A 27,256-nucleotide genomic window follows, 5' to 3' on the forward strand; every position below is an offset into this window, starting at 1 on the left:
TCTCGTGTTTGAAGGTTGCCTTTTCCAGACGGCATCTTTCTGCTCTTTCCAAAGATGCTCAATAGGATTTAGGTCAGGGATCATAGAAGGCCAATGTTTTCCTCTTAGCCATTTTTGGGTGTTTTTAGCTGTGTGTTCTGGGTCATTATCCTGTTGCAAGACCCATGACCTGCGACTGAGACCATGCTTTCTGAAACTTAGCAGCACATTTCTCTCTAGAATCCCTTGATAGTCTTGAGATTTCATTGTACCCTGCACAGAGTCTAGACACCCTGTACCAGATGCAGCAAAGCAGCCCCAGAACATAACAGAGCCTCCTCCATGTTTCACAGTAGGGACAGTGTTCTTTTCGTGATATGCTTCATTTTCCCTTCTGTGAACATAGAGCTTGAATATAGCCTTTCCAAAAAGTTCAATTTTTGTCTCATCTGTCCAAAGGACATTCTCCCAGAAGCTTTGTGGCTTGTCAACATGTAGTTTGGCAAATTTCAGTCTGGCGTTTTTATGATTTTCTTTCAACAATGGTGTCCTCCTTGGCTGTCTCCCATGAAGTCCACTTTGGCTCATACAACGATGAATGGTGCGATCCGACACTAATGTTCCTTGAGCTTGAAGTTCACCTTTAATGTGTTTAGAAGTTTTTTGGGGCTCTTTTGTTACCATTCGTATTATCTGTCTCTTTAATTTGTCATAAATTTTCTTCCTGCGGCCACGTCCAGGGAGGTTGGCTACAGTCCCATGGATCTTAAATTTCTGAATAATATGTGCAACTGTAGTCACAGGAACATCAAGATGCTTGGAGATGGTCTTATAACTTTTACCTTTAACATGTTTGTCTATCATTTTATTTCTAATCTCCTGAGACAATTCTTTCCTTTGCTTCCTCTGGTCCATGTTGGGTGTGATACACACCTTATCACCAAACAGCACAGTGGGTATCAGTAGCCCAATATACAGGACCACTCTTTGATTCCAAGATTATAGTCACCTGTGATGCTAGTTAGTGGACACACCTTGATTTAACACGTCCCTTTTGTCACATTATTTTCAGGGGTACCATCATTTCTGTCCAGGCCTATTTCAAAAGTTTTATTTTTTTTAAATTCTGTGGAAGCATGGTTGAAAAGCAATGTCTGACTTTCATTTGTTCATTTTCAATAGATTGTTTATTTATTATTACTTTTATCTGATTCAAGTTACAGTATCTCTGTGACCATTGTGGGATTTTCTGTCATTAAATGAGGGGTACCAACAATTTTGACCACATGTGTAATGTGTAAATGCAAGATGTGGACCTATTATACCACATATATATTATATTCTCTAGAAATCAGAAATATATTTTAATCATAATACAGAACGTACAATGTCTACTGTGTATTTTGTACTTCTCTCCTATACAAATACCCCCAATTCAGATTACTTAAATTTGACACTCCCCAACAGGGCCGCCTCCAGGTTTTTGAGGGCCCGGGTGAAAGAGTCTCAGTGGGCCCCCCCTTTAACACATACCACGATTCATGATCGCATATAACACAGCCAGGTAGTATATAACACAGCCCACGTAGTATATAACACAGCCATGTAGTATATTGCACAGCCATGTAGCATATAACACAGCCACATAGTATATAGCACAGCCACGTAGCATATAATACAGCCATGTAGTATATAGCACAGCCACGTAGCATATAACACAGCCCTCGTAGCATATAACAGCCCATATAGTATATAGCACAGCCACATATTATATAACACAGCCCACGTAGTATATAGAACATATAGAACAGCCATGTAGCACAGCCCACGTAGCATATAACAGCCCACATAGTATATAACACGGCCCATGTAGTATATAGAACAGCCACGCAGCATATAACACAGCCCACGTAGCATATAACAGCCCATATAGTATATAGCACAGCCACATATTATATAACACAGCCCACGTAGTATATAGAACAGTCATGTAGTATATAGCACAGCCCACGTAGCATATAACAGCCCATATAGTATATAGCACAGCCACATATTATATAACACAGCCCACGTAGTATATAGAACATATAGAACAGCCATGTAGCACAGCCCACGTAGCATATAACAGCCTATATAGTATATAGCACAGCCATATATTATATAACACAGCCCACGTAGTATATAGAACATATAGAACAGCCATGTAGCACAGCCCACATAGCATATAACAGCCCACATAATATATAGCACAGCCACATATTATATAACACAGCCCACGTAGTATATAGAACATATAGAACAGCCATGTAGCACAGCCCACGTAGCATATAACAGCCCACATAGTATATAACACGGCCCATGTAGTATATAGAACAGCCATGTAGTATATAGCACAGCCCACGTAGCATATAACAGCCCATATAGTATATAGCACAGCCACATATTATATAACACAGCCCACGTAGTATATAGAACATATAGAACAGCCATGTAGCACAGCCCACATAGCATATAACAGCCCACATAGTATATAACACGGCCCATGTAGTATATAGAACAGCCATGTAGTATATAGCACAGCCCACGTAGCATATAACAGCCCATATAGTATATAGCACAGCCCCATATTATATAACACAGCCCACGTAGTATATAGAACAGCCATGTAGCACAGCCCACGTAGCATATAACAGCCTATATAATATATAGCACAGCCACATATTATATAACACAGCCCACGTAGTATATAGAACATAGAGAACAGCCATGTAGCACAGCCCACGTAGCATATAACAGCCCATGCAGTATATAGCACAGCCATGTAGTATATAGAACAGCCATGTAGTATATAGCACAGACATGTAGTATACAGCACAGCCCCCCTCCCCCAAGAATGGCCCCATAGTCCAGTACTCACTGTCACTGTTATAGTTTAAAAAAAAAACACTCCTCACCTCTCAACGTTCCCGCGCCGCGCTGCTCCCTCCCTGCTCTGGTCTCGGCGGCTGCCGCTGCACTGCCTAACACACAGCTAGTGCGCGATGACGTCATCGCGCACCCGCAGCGGCAGTGTCAGAGGCAGAGTGGGGAATGATGGGAGAGGGAGCGTCAGGTGAGGCTCTCTCCTCCATCATTTGCTTTGAAATTTACCGGCAGATGCTGGTAAAGTTCAAAGCAGTGGCGGGGGAGTTGGCGCTTGCGACAGGTGGGCCCCCCTGCCTCACAGGGGCCCCATAGCAGCTGCGTGATGTGCCGCTAGCTGAGGGCCCCTGGGGGAGCGGGGGCCCTAGGCACTGGCAGCTGCCTGCCCCTAATGCCGGCCCTGAATGAGCCCCCCTTTCTCGCCAGGGCGCCGGCACTTGCCTGGGTACACCGGGTGCTGACGCCGGCCCTGCTCCCCAATAGGGCAGCTTGTGTTTTGCAAGATATGAAAATTTCCCACCCTTTTCCATTTCTTGGAGAAAGTAAAGGGTTTTTCACTAGTTTTGCCTGGCTGGTTAACAAAAATACAGGAGAACCCACGCCAGGTTTCTTTAAAATTATATATTAACAGCGCAGGTGCGGATTTTTTATTTTCACGGCTCAGCGTTATAAACTTCTATGAAGTACTTGGGGGTTTAAAGTGGTCACCGCACATCTAGATTAGTTTCTTGGGAGGTCTAGTTTCCAAAATGGGGTCACTTGTGGAAGAGCTCCAATGTTTAGGAACACAGGGGCTCTCCAAATGCGACATGGTGTCCGCTAACAATTGGAGTAAATTTTTCATTCAAAAAGTCAAATGGCGCTCCTTCCCTTCCGAGCCCTGCTGTGTGCCCAAACAGTGGTTTACCCCCACATATGAGGTATCGGTGTACTCAGGAGAAATTGCCCAACAAATTTGGAGACCCATTTTATCCTGTTGCCCATGTGAAAATGAAAAAATTGAGGCTAAAAGATTTTTTTTGTGAAAAAAAGTACTTTTTCATTTTTACGGGTCAATTTGTGAAGCACCTGGGGGTTAAAAGTGCTCACTATGCATCTAGATAAGTTCATTGGGGGTCTAGTTTCCAAAATAAGGTCACTTGTGGGGGAGCTCCAATGTTTAGGCACACAGGGGCTCTCCAAATGCGACATGGTGTCCGCTAACAATTGGAGTAAATTTTTCATTCAAAAAGTCAAATGGCGCTCCTTCCCTTCCGAGCCCTGCTGTGTGCCCAAACAGTGGTTTACCCCCACATGTGAGGTATCGGGTACTCAGGAGAAATTGCCCAACAAATTTTAGGATCCATTTTATCCTGTTGCCCATGCGAAACTGAAAAAATTGAGGCTAAAATAATTTTTTTTGTGAAAAAAAGTACTTTTTCATTTTTACGGATCAATTTGTGAAGCACCTGGGGGTTAAAAGTGCTCACTATGCATCTAGATAAGTTCCTTGGGGGGGGTCTAGTTTCCAAAATGGGGTCATTTGTGGGGACCTCCAATCTTTAGGCACACAGGGGCTCTCCAAACGTGACATGGTGTCCGCTAAAGATTGGAGCCAATTTTTCATTCAAAAAGTCAAATGCCGCTCCTTCCCTTCCGAGCCCTGTCATGCGCCCAAACAGTGGTTCCCCCCCACATATGGGGTATCAGCGTACTCAGGACAAATTGTAAAATAGCTTTCAGGGTCCAGTTTCTCCTTTTACCCTTGGGAAAATAAAAAAATTGTTGCTAAAAGATAATTTTTGTGATTAAAAATTTAAATGTTCATTTTTTCCTTCCATGTTGGTTCTGCTGCTGTGAAGCACTTCAAAGGGTTAATAAACTTCTTGAATGTGGTTTTGAGCACATTGAGGGGTGCAGTTTTTAGAATGGTGTCACTTTTGGGTATTTTCTGCCATATAGACCCCTCAAACTGACTTCAAATGTGAGGTGGTCCCTAAAAAAATGGTTTTGTAAATTTTGTTGTAAAAATGAGAAATCGATGGTCAAATTTTAACCCTTATAACTTCCTAGCAAAAAAAAATTTGTTTCCAAAATTGTGCTGATATAAAGTAGACATGTGGGTAATGTTATTTATTACCTATTTTATATCACATAACTCTCTGGTTTAACAGAATAAGAATTCAAAATTTGAAAATTGCAAAGTTTTCGCCAAATTTCCATTTTTTTCACAAATAAACGCAAAAATTATCGACCTAAGTTTACCACTAACATGAAGCCCAATATGTCACGAAAAAACAATTTCAGAACCGCTAGGATCCGTTAAAGCGTTCCTGAGTTATTACCTCATAAAGGGACACTGGTCAGAATTGCAAAAAATAGCCAGATCATTAAGGTCAAAATAGGCTGGGTCATGAAGGGGTTAAGGGGAGCTGCTCTCGTCGGGAGAAGGAGTTAGTTGCCAGGCAGTTGCTAGGCAGTTGGGAAGAATTAGTTAGTTGGTGCCGGACAGCAGACTGGAGCAGTGTGAGGCAGAAGGACGGGTGAGGTGCTGTACAGCCTGAGGTGCTGTAGCTCCTAGATAGTGAGATACAGAAGGAAGAACAGCCTTTAGCTAACGTGCCGGACAGTGAAGCACAGGAGAGTGACAACAAGTGAGAATAGCTCTGACTGGGCTACCTCCCTAACAGAGCGCAGATACCGGTAACCGAAAGACTGAGGTTGTGTCGTACTCTAGGAGGAACAGCAGAAACCGGAAGGACAGCTAAACTACACGTAACCTGTCCGCCCTTACACCCAAGAGACACATTGATACATAGAGCCTGGGTCATGATAGAGACCCTGTAAAAAGGCTTGAGTCACCTGTCATACGGGTTTGTGTCCCACTTCAATAAAGGACAGAGATAACTGAGAGGACCTTGCTAAGAAGCCATAGGCAGTAAGGGACTACAACAACACAGTCCTAGAAGGAAGGCTTTTAACTTCACCTGGTAAAGCTGGACTCTAAACTCACTTCCAAGCCGGCCGGACGCTGCTTGTACCTGTGATCTGGTGCCCTGGACTGTGGCTGCTTGCTACCATCAGTAAACCAGGTAAAAAGACTGCACACCTGCGTTCTTCGTTCTTTACTGCACCACTCACCATCTTCCATCTCACCGGGAGCTCTGGGGACTTACTTCACCTGTGGGAAGTTATACCATCTGACTGCCATAACATCACCCCAGAGGACCCCTTTAAGCAGCGTTGGTCACCTCTGACCGAATACCACAGGTGGCATCACAAACTTTCTTTATATCAAAAACCCCTTTAAAGACCTTTCCTTTAACATGGCTGCCCAGGGCCAAGGACCAGGTCACCATCCCTTTAAGTACTGGACCCAGTACCGGGTACCCCACGGCCCAGACGGGTGACTCAAGTCCCGACAAATAGCTGAGACATTTAAAGAATATTACAAATCCTTATACAATATGGAGGTGAACGTGCAGATTTATACCCAACACATCTTCAGTCAAAAATGTGCCACTATTTCAATAAAACTGCACTCACCCCTCTATTGGAAGACATCCATATTATAAGCCCTGGTAGATGATTATAATGCTAAATTCTATAAGCAATTAGCCCCTAGTTTGATTCCTCAACTAACTAAAATCTTTAACTTGGTCTTGACATCCGACTCATTCCCCAAACAAACACTGGAGGCACACATTACAGTCATTCCAAAACCCAAAGAATAGCTCCATTAATACCCAACTTATACTGCTCAGATCGCCTCTATGTAGCTGAATGGCAGACTAGCTATGAGCGCCAACCACTTGTTAAATGCCGCTGTTCAAAACAGCTGATATGTCCCGGCTTTGAGGTGGGCTCACCGCCGGAGCCCACATCAAAACGGGGGATAGTGCCATCGGCGTAATAGTACGTCCGATGGCAGTAAGGGGGTAAAGGAACAACCCAAACTTTAACTGAATTATCACTGGCCACAACTCACACAAGCTCGCATTATATGAAGACAAGCTCTTATTATATATCACATATCCCAGGACTACCTTACCATTCATACTGAAAGAACTTGAAACATACAGTTTCCTGAGTAACTTTAAGATTATTTTTTTTTAAATTAGAGATCCTTAGTATAAGTATCCCTGCCTCCGAAAAGCTTTCATTACAAAACACGTAGCCGTTTAGGTGGTGTGCTCCCACCTCACTCCCATGGGTTTAAAAAAAAAAAAAAATCGCCCACCTCTGAGATTCTTTGCTTGATAATACCACCGAGTTTACATCTGGAATTGTAGTCAACAGTTTAATGATTTGGGTATTCATAAAACCAGACTCCATAATGTACTTTCAATATCACTTAACCTACCGACTCTAACTGAACTAAAAAATAGTTCTCCACCCACGCCTACCACTATCGTGATTCGCCTACTTTCAGTTACGATCCTTCATCTCAACTTTACAGCCAGTAGCAGTAGTCAGATCTGATCTAACGCTCTTTGAATCACTCTTGCTTCAGGAAAATACACCAGCACACCCTGTCTCCCAAATTCACTCAATCCCCTCCACACACTTAAATGTATCGCCATTATGGGTTATGAGGGAGTGCGAAAGGGAGATTGAACAAGTTTTTTTTCTGAAGACCAATGAAAAAAAGTTTTTTTCTGTACGCATAAAATATCTTTAGCTTGTAAGATCCAAGAAAAGAACTACATTATCCCAAGATGGTATAAATGTCCAATAGACCTACATAAAGTCTACTCGTCAATCTTTAATCTTTGTTGGAGATGCAAATCTTCCAAAGGATCTGTGCTCCATATATGGTGGGAATGCCCATCAATCCAACAGTTGAGGACTAAAGTTTTCAAAATGTACAAATACATATCATGAGAGGATCTGAATGGCACTCCCCACATTGGACTACTCTCTATGATTCCAGGCTCTTCTAAATCCATCAAAGGGAATACTCATGTTTATCCCAAAAATTAATTTTAATTGTCTAACTCTGGATTTTTAAAAGTATCAATAAAAGTTAACTTCATAATTTACTCGAATTTGATTAGACAGTGAAACAGATTATCTTAAAATTTTGGAGATACTTATAAAACCATATATTCAGTAAAAGGTTGGGGTTCGTTACAGTTTCACAAGCCATAAATGTTTCCTAATGAATGTTTTACATGGTTACCTACAAATGTCTAGTAATGTTTTCATTTCCTTTTTTTTCGTTATTTATTATATTGCATAAGAACAACAAGAACATAATGCACTGAGTGTGCCACATTCATAAATAACGGAAAGTAACATACAATGTCCATATAGGTAGTCATAAGGAATGTGACATAACATCTTAACATTGAGGTCATTAGTCGTACTAAATTCTTAGCAACAGTTATACAATAAAATGATCTAATGTAATTTTCCTTTATAACATAAACCAAAAATAAGACGTAAACCAGGTGGGAAGCAATGTAATAAGATCTGAAGTCGGGTAAAGCTATACCCCCTGAAAATTTGGAACGATTAATATGGCTCTCCTAATACAAGAAAGTTTGTTGGACCAAATAAACTGTTTTCATTTCCTTTTAATGCTCATGTCCATTTTACAGATATAATTCCTTGTACGATATTTGTGTGTAACTACACTATTCTTTTATACATGATTTTCAGATAGTTGTCAGACAAGCAAACAGTGCATCAGAATTCTTCCTGAGTTCACATTTTTCCTTCTCTGTTTTCAGGAATTTGATGCATTTGTAACCGTGAATTATCATTGTGCTGATAGCAATATAACAGGACTTCAGTATGTAGATGCAAATAGTGAACAACATTTGTAGGCAACTTTCTGATAATTGGGATGTGGAACTGAAAAAATTAAGGTGTTTAAATTAATAGATTTTAAAGCAACAAGTTAAGTAATTGAGTGTTACTTATACAGGGTTTTTTTAATCTGTAAAAGGTTGGTATGGAGGAAAAAGATCTATGACTCTTTCCACTGTAATAACAATAGATAAAAATAGTATATAATGGCACTCATGGTACTGTGGGACTTACCTAATTACATATTACTAATCCCATCATTATTTCACGGCTTTGTGATAGGAAAAGCTTAGCTGAAAACAATTTGAAAGCAGTCTTTTCAGAATGTAGAACTGAAGAACAAATCCCTGTCACTTGTCATGATCTGGATTAGTGATTGACTGATTGTTACTTCACTGCCACTTCAGAATGAAATCCTCTTTCTGATTTACAAATACTCATTCTTGGGGAAAGTGTTACACTGTGTTAAAAAGGTTTTGTCCCTCGGACAATTTTGAGTGTTCCTGGTAGCTTTTTTCATGCTGATGTCAGAAATGCCAAAATTCAGATTTTTTCCTATCACGTAAGGTTTTTGAGAAATGATGCGAAACATTATAATATTCTGTTATAATTCTAACAACTCATAGGAACTTTTTCTGAAACAGTATATTCTGAATTTTCCACTGAAATAACATAAACCACTGATCTACACATATGCAAGCACTTATTATGCGAATTCCGCGCAGGTACAGTGAATCATTTGGCTGACCGTGTAAGGAGCATACCACATACCTCTCCTGGGCAGGGGAGGAATCAAAAGACAATACTGACATTACAGCAGGGGATCACAGAGGATTCATTTTGTGAGGTAAAATATTTCACTGACTGTTTTTAAACAATATTTTACCTCACAAAATGTATCCTCTGCGATCTCAAGAGAGCACAGACGGGAGAAGTCAGCACATGGGGAAAGAGAGAGTCAATAGGTGGATGAGCATATGGGGGGGGAGAGATTTTCAACGCTGCAAAGCCTGCCCTAATTGTGACGTTACCACCCTATGAACTATACATAGAATGTTCAACTGGAGATAAGGACAAACAGTGGGCACCTCATATATGCTGTGCATCTTGTTCTAGGAGCCTTAGAGCATGGCTGAATGGATCACGACCTTCAATGCCGTTCACTGTCCCAATGATATGGAGAGAGCAGAGAGATCATGCAACAGATTGCTACTTCTGCCTTACATGTTGTGATTCGCTTTTTGGCTCCCCTGGTGGTGGCTGGTGGTACTGGAGACTTGTGTGTGCTTTTCTGCCTCGGCTCACCTGCTTCCATCAGTTTTGGGAGTTCCCTATTTAGCCTTGCTCTCCAGTCACTTCCTTGCCGGTCATCATTGTAACCTGAGTCATTCAGTTGCATGTTCCTGCTACTAGTCTGCTGATCAGCTAAGTGGACTCTTGTCCTTTTTGTTTTGTTTTTCTTGTCCAGTTTACAGTTTTGTCATTTCCTGTTACTGGAAGCTCTTGTGGACTGAAATTGCCACTCCTGTGTCATGAGTTGACACAGGAGTCTTAAAGTAATTTCAGGATGGGTTTTTGAAAGGGTTTTTCAGCTGACCGTGAAGTCCTCTTTTGTATCCTTCCTCTATCTAGTAAGTGGACCTCGCTTTGCTAAATCTACCTTCATACTGTGTATGTCTTTTCCTCTGAACTCACCGTTAATATACGTGGGGGCTACTATCATCTTTGGGGAATTTCTCTAGAGGTAAGCCAGGTCTGTTCCTTCCTCTTCCAGGCGTAGTTAGTTCTCCGGCTGGCGCATGGCATCTAGGCAGCCGTAGGAATGCTTCCTGGCTACTGTTAGTTGTGTGGTAGATTTAGGTCACGGTCAGCTTGAGTTTCCATCACCCGAGAGCTAGTCTGTTATTTTTGTGTTTCTGATGTTCCCATGCCATTGGGGAATCATGACAGTATGACCGGCCACTGTTAAAGTAATTGGCAGAAGAAAGGAGAGTAAAAGAAGTCTGTAGATTTTTTTTTTTTTTTTTTCCTCTCATGTTTGCTACTTAGTTGGCTCAGTTGTATTTCTGCTCTATTTACAGCCTTGCCTTTCTCTCCTTCTAATCCTTGAATGGCTCTGATCTCTCCGATTTAAGGATGGACCCTCAGAGTTGGGCTGCAGGTTTAAATAATCTTGCTACGAAGGTTCAGAATTTGCAAGATTGTGTTATGCGTACTCCTATTTCTGAACCTAAGATTCCTACACCAGAGGTATTTTCCGGAGATAGATCTCGGTTTCTGAATTTCAAATGTAATTGTAAATTATTCCTTTCTCTCAGACCTCACTCCTCTGGAGATCCTGTTCAGCAGGTTAAGATTGTGATTTCTTTGCTGCGGGGTGACCCTCAAAATTGGGCATTTTCATTGACACCAGGGGATCCTGCGTTGCTCAATGTGGATGCGTTTTTTCTGGCTTTAGGGTTGCTGTATGAGGAACCTAATTTGGAGATTCAAGCTGAAAAAGCTTTGATGGCCCTGTCTCAAGGGCAAGATGAAGCTGAGATATACTGCCAAAAATTTCGTAAATAGTCTGTGCTTACTCAGTGGAATGAGTGTGCCCTAGCGGCAAATTTCAGAGAGGGCCTTTCTGATGCCGTTAAGGATGTCATGGTGGGGTTTCCTACGCCCACAGGTCTGAATGAGTCCATGACAATGGCGATTCAGATTGATCGGCGTTTGCGGGAGCGCAAACCCGTGCACCATTTGGCGGTATCTTCTGAAGGGACGCCAGAGAAAATGCAATGTGACAGAATTCTGTCAAGAAGCGAGCGGCAGAATTATAGGCGCAAAAATGGCTTGTGCTTCTACTGTGGTGATTCCGCGCATGTTATATCAGCATGCTCTAAACGTACTAGGAAGGTTGACAAGTCTGTTTCTATTGGCACTTTACAGTCTAAATTTCTTCTGTCTGTAACTCTGATTTGTTCATTATCAGTTATTACCGTGGATGCCTATGTGGACTCTGGCGCCGCTCTGAGTCTCATGGATTGGTCCTTCGCCAGGCGCTGTGGGTTTGATTTGGAGCCTTTGGAAATTCCTATACCTCTGAAGGGTATTGATTCTACACCTCTGGCTTCTAATAGACCACAGTTCTGGACGCAAGTGACTATGCGTATGACTCCAGACCATCAGGAGATGATTCGCTTCCTCGTGTTGTATAATTTACATGATGTTTTAGTGCTTGGATTACCATGGTTACAATCTCATAACCCAGTACTGGACTGGAAAACTATGTCTGTGTTAAGCTGGGGATGTCGGGGGGCTCATGGGGACATACCTTTGGTTCCTATCTCGTCATCTATTCCCTCTGAGATTCCTGCATTTTTGTCGGATTTTGGGGATATTTTTGAAGAGCCTAAAATTGGTTCTCTCCCTCCCCACAGAGAGTGTGATTGCGCCATAGATCTGATTCCAGGCAGTAAATTTCCAAAGGGTCGTTTGTTTAACCTATCTGTACCTGAGCATGCTGCCATGCGAGAATATGTTAAGGAGTCCCTGGAAAAGGGACATATTCGTCCTTCTTCATCACCTTTAGGAGCTGGGTTTTTCTTTGTCTCTAAAAAGGATGGCTCGCTGAGGCCTTGTATTGATTATCGACTCCTGAATAAAATTACTGTCAAATATCAGTATCCGTTGCCGCTGCTTACTGATTTGTTTGCTCGCATAAGGGGGGCTAAGTGGTTCTCCAAGATTGATCTCCGTGGGGCGTATAATTTGGTGCGAATTAAGCAAGGGGATGAGTGGAAAACTGCATTTAATACGCCTGAGGGCCACTTTGAGTATTTAGTAATGCCTTTCGGCCTTTCTAATGCGCCTTCAGTTTTTCAGTCCTTTATGCATGATATTTTCCGTGAATATCTGGATAAATTTATGATTGTGTATTTGGACGATATTTTGATTTTTTCTGAGGACTGGGAGTCTCATGTTCAGCAGGTCAGGAGGGTTTTTCAGGTCTTGCGGGAGAATTCTCTGTGTGTAAAGGGTTCTAAGTGTGTTTTTGGGGTTCAAAAGATTTCCTTTTTGGGGTACATTTTTTCCCCTTCTTCTGTTGAGATGGACCCTGTCAAGGTTTGGGCTATTTGTGACTGGACGCAGCCTACTTCTCTAAAGGGTCTTCAGAAGTTCTTGGGCTTTGCTAATTTTTATCGTCGATTTATAACTGTTTTTTCTGGTGTTGCTAAGCCTCTTACGGATTTGACTAAGAAGGGTGCTGATGTTGCCAATTGGTCCTCTGCCGCTGTGGAGGCCTTTCGGGAACTTAAGCGCCGCTTTTCGTCTGCCCCTGTGTTGCGCCAGCCCGATGTCTCTCTCCCCTTTCAGGTTGAGGTCGATGCTTCCGAGATCGGAGCGGGGGCGGTTTTGTCGCAGAAAAGTTCTGATTGCTCAGTGATGAGACCTTGTGAGTTCTTTTCTCGAAAATTTTCTGCCGCCGAAAGAAATTATGATGTCGGTAATCGGGAGCTTTTGGCCATGAAGTGGGCATTTGAGGAGTGGCGTCATTGGCTTGAGGGTGCTAGACATCAGGTGGTGGTTTTGACTGATCACAAGAATCTGATTTATCTTGAGTCTGCCAGGCGCCTGAATCCTAGACAGGCGCGCTGGTCGTTGTTTTTCTCTCGGTTTAATTTTGTGGTCTCATATCTACCAGGTTCTAAGAATGTGAAGGCGGATGCCCTTTCTAGGAGTTTTGAGCCTGATTCCCCTGGTGATTCGGAACCTACAGGTATCCTTAAGGATGGGGTGATATTATCCGCTATTTCCCCAGATCTGCGACGTGCCTTGCAAGAGTTTCAGGCGGATAGACCTGATCGCTGTCCACCTGGTAGACTGTTTGTTCCTGATGATTGGACCAGTAGAGTCATCTCGGAGGTTCATTCTTCTACGCTGGCGGGTCATCCTGGAATTTTTGGTACCAGGGATTTGGTGGCTAGATCCTTCTGGTGGCCATCTCTGTCTCGTGATGTGCGTGTTTTTGTGCAGTCTTGTGATGTGTGTGCTCGGGCCAAGCCTTGTTGTTCTAGGGCTAGCGGGTTGTTGTTGCCCTTGCCTATTCCGAAGAGGCCTTGGACGCACATCTCGATGGACTTTATTTCTGATCTTCCTGTCTCTCAGAGGATGTCTGTTATCTGGGTGGTGTGTGACCATTTTTCTAAGATGGTTCATTTGGTGCCATTGCCGAAGTTGCCTTCCTCGTCTGAGTTGGTTCCTTTGTTTTTTCAAAATGTGGTTCGCTTGCATGGTATTCCTGAAAATATCGTTTCTGATAGGGGTACCCAGTTCGTTTCTAGATTTTGGCGGGCATTCTGTGCCAGGTTGGGCATTGATTTGTCTTTTTCGTCTGCCTTCCATCCTCAGACTAATGGCCAGACGGAGCGAACTAATCAAACTTTGGAGACGTATTTGAGGTGTTTTGTGTCTGCGGATCAGGATGATTGGGTTGCCTTTTTGCCGTTGGCGGAGTTTGCTCTTAATAATCGGGCCAGTTCTGCCACTTTGGTTTCCCCTTTCTTTTGCAATTCGGGGTTTCATCCCCGTTTTTCTTCTGGTCAGGTGGAGTCTTCGGATTGTCCTGGAGTAGATGCTGTGGTGGATCGGTTGTATCGGATTTGGGAACAAGTGGTGGACAATTTGAATTTGTCCCAGGAGAGGACTCAGCGGTTTGCTAACCGCCAGCGTCGGGTTGGTCCTCGCCTTCGTGTTGGGGACTTGGTGTGGTTGTCTTCCCGTTTTGTCCCAATGAGGGTTTCTTCTCCTAAATTTAAGCCTCGGTTCATCGGTCCCTATAGGATTTTGGAGATTATTAACCCTGTTTCCTTTCGTTTGGACCTTCCGGCATCTTTCGCTATCCATAATGTGTTCCATCGGTCGTTGTTGCGGAGATACGAGGTGCCGGTGGTTCCTTCTGCTGGGCCTCCTGCTCCTGTGCTGGTTGAGGGTGAATTGGAGTACGTTATAGAGAAGATCTTGGACTCCCGTATTTCCAGGCGGAGACTCCAGTACCTGGTTAAATGGAAGGGCTATGGTCAGGAAGATAATTCTTGGGTAACTGCCTCTGATGTTCATGCCTCGGATTTGGTTCGTGCCTTTCATAGGGCTCATCCGGGTCGCCCTGGCGGTTCTTGTGAGGGTTCGGTGCCCCCTCCTTAAGGGGGGGGGTACTGTTGTGATCCGCTTTTTGGCTCCCCTGGTGGTGGCTGGTGGTACTGGAGACTTGTGTGTGCTTTTCTGCCTCGGCTCACCTGCTTCCATCAGTTTTGGGAGTTCCCTATTTAGCCTTGCTCTCCAGTCACTTCCTTGCCGGTCATCATTGTAACCTGAGTCATTCAGTTGCATGTTCCTGCTACTAGTCTGCTGATCAGCTAAGTGGACTCTTGTCCTTTTTGTTTTGTTTTTCTTGTCCAGTTTACAGTTTTGTCATTTCCTGTTACTGGAAGCTCTTGTGGACTGAAATTGCCACTCCTGTGTCATGAGTTGACACAGGAGTCTTAAAGTAATTTCAGGATGGGTTTTTGAAAGGGTTTTTCAGCTGACCGTGAAGTCCTCTTTTGTATCCTTCCTCTATCTAGTAAGTGGACCTCGCTTTGCTAAATCTACCTTCATACTGTGTATGTCTTTTCCTCTGAACTCACCGTTAATATACGTGGGGGCTACTATCATCTTTGGGGAATTTCTCTAGAGGTAAGCCAGGTCTGTTCCTTCCTCTTCCAGGCGTAGTTAGTTCTCCGGCTGGCGCATGGCATCTAGGCAGCCGTAGGAATGCTTCCTGGCTACTGTTAGTTGTGTGGTAGATTTAGGTCACGGTCAGCTTGAGTTTCCATCACCCGAGAGCTAGTCTGTTATTTTTGTGTTTCTGATGTTCCCATGCCATTGGGGAATCATGACACTTACAAATGTAACATAGAGATATTCAGCAAAGAACAAGAAATCAATAGAATATCCTAATCTTCCATCAGCCATAAGACCAGTGCCACACGATGAAAGTCTTCGTGTTCCAAAGCTGCCCAAAGTATGAACAATGCAGGACGACAAAGATGAACTAACAATGCCAGTGGAAAATGAAACTGCTGCAGACCCAGACTTTGAGCCTTCTACATCTAATCCACACCTGTTCAGTCAAACTGATCTGAGTGACTTGGCCAGAGATTTGAAATTGCAAAAGAGGCAGGCAGAATTATATAGGATCAAGGCTAAAAGAACGGAATCTCTTATTACCAGGAGCAAGAGTTTCTGTTTATCGCAGTCGTCATAGAATCATAGAATGGTAGAGTTGGAATGGACCTCCTGGGTCATCTGGTCCAAACCCCTGCTCAAAGCAGGATTCACTAAATCATCCCAGACAGAAGTCTGAAGGCTGTTTTACTACACAACGGAAATATCTATCCTTCTATACCTATTGGACATGCCGTACACATGAAAGAAACGTATGAGAATATGGAGTTACTGTTGACCCACATTAATTAGAAATTATAACTCGAACATATGTAGTGATCTCAAAGTTGTTGCACTTCTTCTTGGACTGCAGCTTGGATATACCAAGTATTGTTGTTTTATTTGCGAGTGGGACAGTCGTGCATGAGAAATGCACTATTTCAGAAAGGACTGGCCACTTCGCGAAAACCTGGTTGCTGGACAGAAGAATGTTAAACTTAATCCTCTTGTTGATCCAGCAAAGATATTTCTCCCTCCTTTGCAAATTAAACTTGGGCTAATGAAGAATTTTGTCAAAGCAATGAACAAAGAATCGAAAGCCTTTTCTTACTTACAACAGAAATTTCCAAGAATAAGTGATGCAAAGATTAAAGAAGGTATTTTTATTGGCCCACAGATTAGAGATATAATGGATGACAGTAGCTTTGAGGGTCTTTTGCAAGGTGCTGAATAAGTGGCATGGAGAGCCTTTAAAGATGTGACCTTCAACTTCGTTGGCAACAGCAGGGCACCGAACTTTGAACAATATGCTCCCATATATAATTTGATGAAATACAATATGTCACTAAAAATGCATTTTCTACATTCTCACTTGGACTTTTTTCCAGCCAATCTTGGTGCCGTTAGCAATGAACACGGTGAAAGATTTCACCAAGACATTGCACTGATGGAGATAAGGTACCAGTGAAAGTGGAGTATGTCAATGCTGGCTGACTATTACTGGAATCTTATCCGAGAAGCATCTGACACGGATTATAAATGTAAGTCGTCTACAAAACACTTTTGAACAATTGCTTTTGCTACTGACATCGATGCACATGTATGTAGTGTCTCGGACGTCATAATGTAGACTATAAACTGTTGTTTTGTAACCCCTTACTGCCAGCTAACGGAATAGTACGTCAGATGGCAGTATCCCCCGCTTTGAGGTCGGCTCCATCGGTGAGCCCACCTCAAAGCCGCAACATGTCAACTGTTTTTAACAGCTGACATGTGCCTGCAATAGGTGTGAGCGGAATCGCGATCCGCCCGCGCCTATTAAGTAGTTAAATGCCGCTGTCAAACTCTGACAGCAGGCATTTCAATGCACTTCGGGACGCCGGTCCGGAAATACGCGCAGTGATGACCCGTCACGTGATCAGGGGTCATCACTGCGTTGCTATCACAACCAGAGGTCTCGAGGAGACCTCTATGGTTGTTGATGTCAGATTGCTATGAGCGCCACCCTGTGGTCGGTAAAAAAAAAATCTATCCTACACATATTTGGTATCGCCACGTTCAGAATAGTCCGATCTATCAATAAAAAAAAAGAATTAACCTGATCGCTAAATGGCGTAGCGATAAAAAAATAAAAATGGCAGAATGACTTTTTTTTGGTCGCTGCGACATTGCATTAAAATGCAAGAACGGGTAATCAAAAGAACAAATTTAGACAAAAGTGGTATAATTAAAAACATCAGCTCGTCCTGCAAACAATAAGCCCTCACACGGCCATATTGACAGAAAATTAAAAAAGTTATGGCTCTGGAAAGAAGGGGAGCGAAAAACAAAAAAATCGAAAAAAGTTCCAGTCATGAAGGTGTTAAAAACCGTACATGATACAGACTTTTGGAGCACATATTCGTGTTCAGCATATAAAAATCTATAAGATACAATAACATTTTCTCAGGTGACAAGAACTTCCCTGAAATTTGTTACACAGTGTTATTAGAATCTTAATTGGATTTTAAATGCTCTTGAAATAAAGTTTACAGATATAGATGTTATTATAATCAGAATTTAAAATTATAGATTTACACATTTAACCCCTTCATGACCCAGCCTATTTTGACCTTAATGACCTGGCCATTTTTTGCAATTCTGACCAGTGTCCATTTATGAGGTAATAACTCAGGAACGCTTCAACGGTTCCTAGCGGTTCTGAGATTTTTTCGTGACATATTGGGCTTCATGTTAGTGGTAAATTTAGGTCGATAATTTTTGCGTTTATTTGTGAAAAAAATGGAAATTTGGCTAAAATTTGGAAAATTTTGCAAATTTTCAAATTTTGAATTTTTATTCTGTTAAACCAGAGAGTTATGTGACACAAAATAGTTAATAAATAACATTACCCACATGTCTACTTTACATCAGCACGATTTTGGAAACAAAATTTTTTTGCTAGGAAGTTATAAGGGTTACAATTTGACCAGCGATTTCTCATTTTTACAACAAAATTTACAAAACCATTTTTTTTTAGGGACCACCTCACATTTGAAGTCAGTTTGAGGGGTCTATATGGCTGAAAATACCCAAAAGTGACACCATTCTAAAAACTGCACCCCTCAAGGTGCTCAAAACCACATTCAAGAAGTTTATTAACCATTCAGGTGCTTCACAGCAGCAGAAGCAACATGGAAGGAAAAAATGAACATTTAACTTTTTAGTCACAAAAATTATCTTTTAGCAATTTTTTTATTTTTCAAGGGTAAAAGGAGAAACTGGACCCCAAAAGTTAATGTACAATTTGTCCTGAGTACGCCGATACCCCATATGTGGGGGGAACCACTGTTTGGGCGCACGACAGGGCTCGTAAGGGAAGGAGCGCCATTTGACTTTTTGAATGAAAAATTGGCTCCAATCTTTAGCGGATACCATGTCTCGTTTGGAGAGCCCCTGTGTACCTAAAGATTAGAGTTCCCCCCACAAGTGACCCCATTTTGGAAACTAGACCCCCCAAGGAGCTTATCTAGATGCATAGTGAGCACTTTGAACCCCCAGGTGCTTCACAAATTGATCCGTAAAAATGAAAAAGTACTTTTTTTTTCACAAAAAAATTCTTTAGCCTCAATGTGTTAATTTCCACATGGGCAACAGGATAAAATGGATCCTAAAATTTGTTGGGCAATTTCTCCTGAGTACACCGATACCTCACTTGTGGGGGTAAACCACTGTTTGGGCACACGTCAGGGCTCGGAAGGGAAGGAGCGCCATTTGACTTTTTGAATGAAAAATTAGCTCCAATCGTTAGCGGACACCATGTCGCGTTTGCAGAGGCCCTGATGTACCTAAACAGTAGAAACCCCCACAAGTGACCCCATTTTGGAAACTAGACCCCCCAAGGAACTTATCTAGATGTGTGGTGAACACTTTGAACCCCCAAGTGCTTCACAGAAGTTTATAACGCAGAGCCGTAAAAATAAAAAAATAATTTTTCTTTCCTGAAAAATTATTTTTTAGCAAGCAATTGTTTATTTTCACAAGGGTAACAGGAGAAATTGGACCCCAAAAGTTGATGTCCAGTTTGTCTTGAGTAAGCTGGTACCCCATATGTGGGGGTAAACCACTATTTGGGCACACGTCGGGGCTCAGAAGGGAAGTAGTGACGTTTTGAAAAGCAGACTTTGATGGAATGGTCTGCGGGCGTCATGTTACGTTTGGAGAGCCCCTCATGTGCCTAAACAGTGGAAACCCCCACACGTGACCCCATTTTGGAAAATAGACCCCCCAAGGAACTTATCTAGATGTGAGGTGAGCACTTTGAACTCCCAAGTGCTTCACAGAATTTTATAACGTAGAGCCGTGAAAATAAAAAATAATTTTTATCCCCACAAAAATAAATTTTTAGCCCCCAATTTTTTATTTTCCCAAGGGTAACAGGAGAAATTAGACCTATATATGAATTAAGGGGGCACCACGGATATAACAGTGGGATACACACCAAGACCTACAAAATGGCAGATACTAAACGCAAGAGAAGACAGAGTAGGTAAAAAATATGGGGATCACCACATACTTGGATTAGACAAAAATAGAACACAGCTTTATTCAAGTAAATATATATGTAATCACAAGACACTAACATTTAAAAACATTAAAACCGGGAACATAACCCAAATCATAAGCCCACAATGAGGCTACACCCTGCGCATGACTCCTAAAGATAGTGACAGTATAACCTAAAGAGTAGCACCTATATAGACAGCATTGCCATAAAGAATCCTAATAGCAACATAACCAGTACACATATACAGCCCTCCAGATGCAATATCCTGAAAACACAATAGTTCTCTCGCATTACTTAGCCCATAATTAAGCATAATACCATGACTTGTCTTCAGACAGCATGATAGATGTCTGTTGATGCGAGATATAGCTGGTTTCTAAACAGATATAATAATATACAAAAAGCTGCTTGCTAGACTAAGGTCATCTTGTACTGTCAATACAATGCACCTCCCAATTGGTTTTGTGGGTTTGTACAGGGGCATATACCATCCTAGCACACATCAGCTGCTGCGGCTGAATGTGTGCCCATGTACACCCCACCCTTATGGCCAGCCACATACAATACCCACAAGCGGCCCGGTGTAGTGTCCTAAACTTATCAGAGTGAGGCACAGGTAGAGCGGATGCCCAACGCGTGTCGCCACTAACCAGTGGCTTCGTCAGGGTTGATAGCCATCTTACGTACCTTTGATTTAAATACGCATACATTGATTAATCATACCCAATACAGCTGTGTTCCCCGTGATCCGCCGCGTGGAGTATACAGGAAGCATGGTATGCTATCATGAACTGTTCCCTGGACAAGATGCACATGCGCCGGCGTTCAGAGGGCGAAAAAAGTGCAATACCCGCCCCTGGTTACCGGAGCAACGCATATACAAAGCACTCAGCGCTTGCGCGCTGCCTGAGTCAGTTGCTCAGTAACAGTCCAACAAAGCACGCATGCACCGGCGTACAGAGGGCGGAAGTGCGATACTCACCCCTGGTAGCCGGGACGACGCATAAACAAGCACCCAGCGCTTGCGTGCTGCCTGGGTAAATTACACAGTGCCAGTTAAACACTCCTCTTGGCGCAGGCGCGTTAAACAGTGTTATGTTACGTGATGACATTTGTACAACTGTAGTATTCCAGTCCACATACCTAACGGACACGGATCATGTGCGTAACGACCTGCTATAATGATGAATTCTAAGTAAATGAGAATTCCAGAGATAAGAAATATCCAATGCTTTCGGCAAACAAAATAAAAGGTACTGCTCAGCTATGGTAAATTCACACATTCAACCCATGGCCCCCGTGCATAGGTTCAATTCCTGAATCCATATACACTGCCCATCAATGAAGGAATACACAGATGGAGTACTAGTTCAGGACCGCACCTTCATTAGTTGAAATGCCAAACACTCAGAGAACGGTATACACGTCGACCCAACATATTGATACCTTATAAATGGCTATTTATTCAAATATTAAACATGAAGTAGAAGCGGTATACATAATACTTTCTGCACCATTTATTGACGCAAAGACTACTGGGATACCCTACCACTATGTATAAGCCCCAATCTTACACCCATAAAGAATATCTAATCATGAAACACTACATGAGTGAAATAATCCTTAAAGCACGCCCCTATGCCTAACCGCATACCCATAGATAGGACAACAGTCCACGTATCCAATTGTGACTGATTATACATTCAAGTACTGAGGATGAGGTAAAGATGGTATATTTGATATTCTCTATAAACATATTCGGATAAGAAGCTACTGCTCGACAATACCGAATTGTCACAAGAGTACTCTAATGCACCCAACCACCATATATGGGCACAATCAAGCCTTGAGGCCTAAACTTAGGCATGCTGTCTATATAGGCTGCGTAAGATTACATATACAAAAGAAAACCACAAAGCATGGCACATATATCACCCATCAGGTCCAAAGTGTGACCCGATCTATAGGCATGCTGTCTATATAGGCAGAAGATATACATCAAATTTGTTTGTAAGAGCCAGTAAACAGTAAGTCCTCATTGAGGCCAGAAGAAGTAACGCTATTCAGTTCAAAGATCCATTTAGATTCCTGTCTCAATAGTTCCAGAGTGATATCTCCACCTCTGATGTTGGTTTGGACTCCTTCTAGTCCCAGGATTTTTGTTCCACTCCACTGTGAGTTGTGTTCAGCCAAAAAAATGTGAGGCCACAGACGTGAGTGTCTTCCCCTTTGCCTTATCCGTCTTAGCTGTTGCCATGTTAGAAAAATGCTAACTATGGGTAGGCCCATAGTGTCTGGGATAGAGTGGCTACTTGAATGACCTTGCACCTACGTTGATTTCTTCTCCAGCCACTGGTCTCGTCACTTAAATCATTTATGAGAGATTCCACGTCTCTGATTTTACAACTTCAGGATTTGGAGATCCCACCCGACACCTGGCTTGTGATGTAGAGTCACTCTATACGTGCATAGGGCATGATCTTGGGATGCAGGCAGTATCTTACTTTCTAGACCAGAATACATCTGGAGACACAGGACACGATTCGTTTATATTGGATCTCTTATCGTTCATATTGGACAAAAAATATTTTATTTTTGACCGTGTCTTCTACAGACAAGTAAGAGGTACTGCAATGGGGGCTCTGCGTGCCCCTTCGTATGCCAACCTGTTTTTATGATGGTGGGAAGCTACCAGGGTGTACTGTCTAGATGGATTTTCAAAGCATGTCATCAAATGGTTACGTAACACTGATGATGTTTTATTTCTTTGGACAGGCACCCTGGACAAAAGTCAAGAATTTGTAGGGATCCTTAATAACAATCCCTATAACATATGCCTCACGTCACAGTATTCACGGAAGGAGATGGAGTTCTTGGACCTAAAATTGAGTGTAAGGAATTCTAAGATTATGACCACCCTGTACCGGAAACCTACGGCAACCAACAGCTTATTGCACTTTGCGAGTTTTCATCCACAACATCTAAAGAAAGGAATCCCGAAGGGCCAATTCTATAGAGTGAAGAGGAATTGCAGTCGACAGGAGGACTTTGTGAGACAGTCTCGGGAACTGACCACACGATTTCGAGAGAGATGCTACCCGAAGAAGGTGATCTCAAAGCCTTTGTCGCTGCTAGGGATAACAGTAGGGAGAAACTTTTACAACCCCAGACAAGGGCATCTGGGAAACCTATGGGGATTGTCACAGCCTACAATAACCAGTGGCAGGATATATGGGGGATTCTATCTAAATATTGGGGTATTTTGCTTGGGGAGTCTAAACTCCACCCCCATATTGCCACACAACCAAGCTTAATAGCGAGGATGGCTGTTATGATCTGGTGGCCCAGGAGCAGCATGAGACGTACTCTGGAGAAGGTGGTACCTGTACTGACCGCAGACCCTGAACTTAACACCACAACTAGAAGTAGCCGTGGAATGTACCTAACACTCCCTAGACACCTCGACACAGCCGGAGGACTAATTATTCCTAAAGATAGAAAAGGGAAAACTATCTTGCCTCAGAGAAAATCCCCAAAGGATAGACAGCACCCCACAAATATTGACTGTGAGAGGAGAGGGAAATAACATACGTAGACTGAAAACAGGATTTAGCAAAGGAGGCCACTCTAGCTAAATAGAAAGGATAGGACAGAGTACTATGCGGTCAGTATTAAAACACTAGAAAATATCCACCACAGAAAATACAAAAATCTCCACATCTAACTAAAGACATGGAGGGTATATCTGCATCTCCAGAGATACCAGCTTGGCTGAGCAAATCCTTATACAGACCAAGCTGGACAAGACAAAACATGGAAAAGCACTGAACAATCAGGCCCACAGCATGTGGACTGCAAAAAACAAGCCAGAACTTATCTTTGATGAAATGAACAGCAAAGCAAGAGAGACCAGGCAGGGAAGTGAATCCTCCAGGAAACAATGGACAACTGGCACTGACTAAAGGGTAAAGCAAGACTAAATAGCCCAGTCAGAATTGCAATAAGTAGACACACCTGATGAATGCTGCGATCCAAAGACAGCAGCGCTACAACTTATAACCACCGGAGGGAGCCCAAGAGCAGAATTCACAACAGTACCCCCCCTTGAGGAGGGGTCACCGAACCCTCACCAGAGCCCCCAGGCCGATCCGGACGAGCCAAATGAAAGGCACAAACCAAATCGTCAGCATGAACATCGGACGCAACAACCCAAGAATTATCCTCCTGGCCATAACCCTTCCATTTGACAAGATACTGAAGCTTCCGCCTCGAAAAACGAGAATCCAAAATCTTCTCAACCACATACTCCAACTCCCCCTCAACCAACACCGGGGCACGAGGATCAACAGAGGGAACAACAGGCACCACATATTTCCGCAACAAAGATCTATGAAAAACATTATGTATGGAAAAAGAGGCCGGAAGTGCCAAACGAAAAGACACCGGATTGATAATCTCAGAAATCCTATAAGGACCAATAAACCGAGGCTTGAACTTAGGGGAAGAAACCTTCATAGGAACATGACGGGAAGACAACCAGACCAAATCCCCGACCCGAAGCCGGGAACCAACACACCGACAACGGTTAGCAAAGCGCTGAGCCTCCTCCTGAGACAATACCAAATTGTCCACAACATGAGCCCAAATCTGCTGCAACCTGTCAACCACAGAGTCCACCCCAGGACAATCAGAAGGCTCAACCTGCCCTGAAGAAAAACAAGGATGAAAACCAGAATTACAAAAGAAGGGTGAAACCAAGGTAGCAGAACTAGCCCGGTTATTAAGGGCAAACTCAGCCAATGGCAAGAAAGCCACCCAATCATCCTGATCAGCAGACACAAAGCATCTCAAATAAGGGTACCGTCACACAGTGCCATTTTCATCGCTACGACGGCACGATTCGTGACGTTGCAGCGTCGTATGATTATCGCTCCAGCGTCGTAGACTGCGGTCACACGTTGCAATACACGGCGCTGGAGCGATAATTTCATGACGTGTTTGCGATGTAGAAGCCGTTGGTTACTGTGCGCACATCGTATACAACCTGTGTCACACGATGCAATCATGCCGCCACAGCGGGACACTAGACGACGAAAGAAAGTTTCAAACGATCTGCTACGACGTACGATTCTCAGCGGGGTTCCGGATCGCAGTAGCGTGTCAGACACTACGATATCGTAACGATATCGCTAGAACGTCACGAATCGTGCCGTCGTAGCGATGAAAATGGCACTGTGTGACGGTACCCTTAGTTTCCAAAGTCTGATTAGTTTGCTCGGTTTGGCCATTTGTCTGAGGATGAAACGCGGAAGAAAAAGACAAATCGATGCCCAGCCTAGCGCAAAAGGCTCGCCAAAACCTAGAAACGAACTGAGAACCTCTGTCGGACACAATATTCTCTGGAATGCCATGCAAACGAACCACATGCTGAAAAAACAACGGAACCAAATCAGAAGAGGAAGGCAATTTAGGCAAAGGCACCAAATGAACCATCTTAGAAAACCGGTCAGAAACCACCCAGATAACTGACATTCTCTGGGAAACCGGAAGATCTGAAATAAAATCCATAGAAATATGCGTCCAAGGCCTCTCAGGGACCGGCAAAGGCAAAAGCAACCCACTAGCGCGGGAACAGCAAGGTTTGGCCCGCGCACAAGTCCCACAGGACTGCACAAAAGAACGCACATCCCGCGACAAAGAAGGCCACCTGTTGTGAAATTGGATTTTGGGCTCCCCTGGTGGCCACTGGTGGAATTGAACTGGTGTGCATCATCCCCTCTGTTCACCTGTTTCCATCAGGATGTGGGAGTCGCTATTTAACCTTGCTCCTCTGTCACTTCCATGCCGGTCAACATTGTAATCAGAAGCCTTTCTGTGCATGTTCCTGCTGCTAGACAACTCCCAGCTAAGTTGGACTTTAGTCCTCGTTTGTTTTTGCATTTTGTTCCAGTTCACAGCTGTAGTTTCGTTTCTGTGTCTGGAAAGCTCTTGTGATCTGAAATTGCCACTCTGATGTTATGAGTTAATACTAGAGTCTTAAAGTAATTTCAGGATGGTATTTTGATAGGGTTTTCAGCTGACCATGAAAGTGCCCTTTCTGTCTTCCTGCTATCTAGTAAGCGGACCTCAATTTTGCTAAACCTATTTTCATACTACGTTTGTCATTTCATCTAAAATCACCGCCAATATATGTGGGGGCCTCTGTCTGCCTATCGGGGAAATTTCTCTAGAGGTGAGCCAGGACTATATTTTCCTCTGCCAGGATTAGTTAGTCCTCCGGCCGGCGCTGGGCGTCTAGGGATAAAAACGTAGGCAACGCTACCCGGCTACTGTTAGTTGTGCGGCAGGTTTAGTTCATGGTCAGTTTAGTTTCCATCCTTCCAAGAGCTAGTACTTATGTTTGCTGGGCTATGTTCTCTTGCCATTGAGAACCATAATAGTTTGACCGGCCCAAAAAGGGTTAAATTAATTGACAGAGAAAGGAGAGAAAAGAGAAGTCTGCTGAAGATTTTTTTTTTTTTTCCCTTCCCTTCGGTTCTGAGTGTGCTTGTAGTTGGGTCTCTTGCAAGTCTGCCTATATTGCAGCCTTTCTCTCTCTCTCTCTCCTTCTAATCCTGGAATGGCTCTGTGTTCACCTGTTTAAAATGGATATTCAGAGTTTAGCTGCAGGTTTGAATAATCTCACCACGAAAGTTCAAAATTTACAAGATTTTGTTGTTCATGTTCCTATATCTGAACCTAGAATTCCTTTGCCTGAATTTTTCTCGGGGAATAGATCTTGCTTTCAAAATTTCAAAAATAATTGCAAGTTGTTTTTGTCCCTGAAATCTCGCTCTGCTGGAGATCCTGCTCAGCAGGTCAGGATTGTGATTTCCTTGCTCCGGGGCGACCCTCAGGATTGGGCTTTTGCATTGGCTCCAGGGGATCCTGCGTTGCTCAATGTGGATGCGTTTTTTCTGGCCTTGGGGTTGCTTTATGAGGAACCTCAGTTAGAGCTTCAGGCGGAAAAGGCCTTGATGTCCCTATCTCAGGGGCAAGACGAAGCTGAAATATACTGCCAGAAATTCCGTAAATGGGCTGTGCTTACTCAGTGGAATGAGTGCGCCCTGGCGGCGAATTTCAGAGAGGGTCTCTCTGATGCCATTAAGGATGTTATGGTGGGGTTCCCTGTGCCTGCGGGTCTGAATGAGTCCATGACAATGGCTATCCAGATCGATAGGCGTCTGCGGGAGCGCAAACCTGTGCACCATTTGGCGGTGTCTACTGAGAAGACGCCAGAGAATATGCAATGTGATAGAATTCTGTCCAGAAGTGAACGGCAGAATTTAA

The 27,256-nt window shown here is 43.1% G+C and overlaps 1 protein-coding gene across 2 annotated transcripts in view; it reads right to left on the minus strand.

The window, feature by feature from the left end:
- TRIM67 (tripartite motif containing 67) overlaps positions 1–27,256 on the minus strand; it is a 286,203-nt gene that overhangs the window by 43,345 nt on the left and 215,602 nt on the right. The window lies entirely within an intron of this gene.

The sequence above is a fragment of the Ranitomeya variabilis genome, chromosome 2, assembly GCF_051348905.1.
Source record: "Ranitomeya variabilis isolate aRanVar5 chromosome 2, aRanVar5.hap1, whole genome shotgun sequence".
NCBI lineage: Eukaryota > Metazoa > Chordata > Amphibia > Anura > Dendrobatidae > Ranitomeya > Ranitomeya variabilis.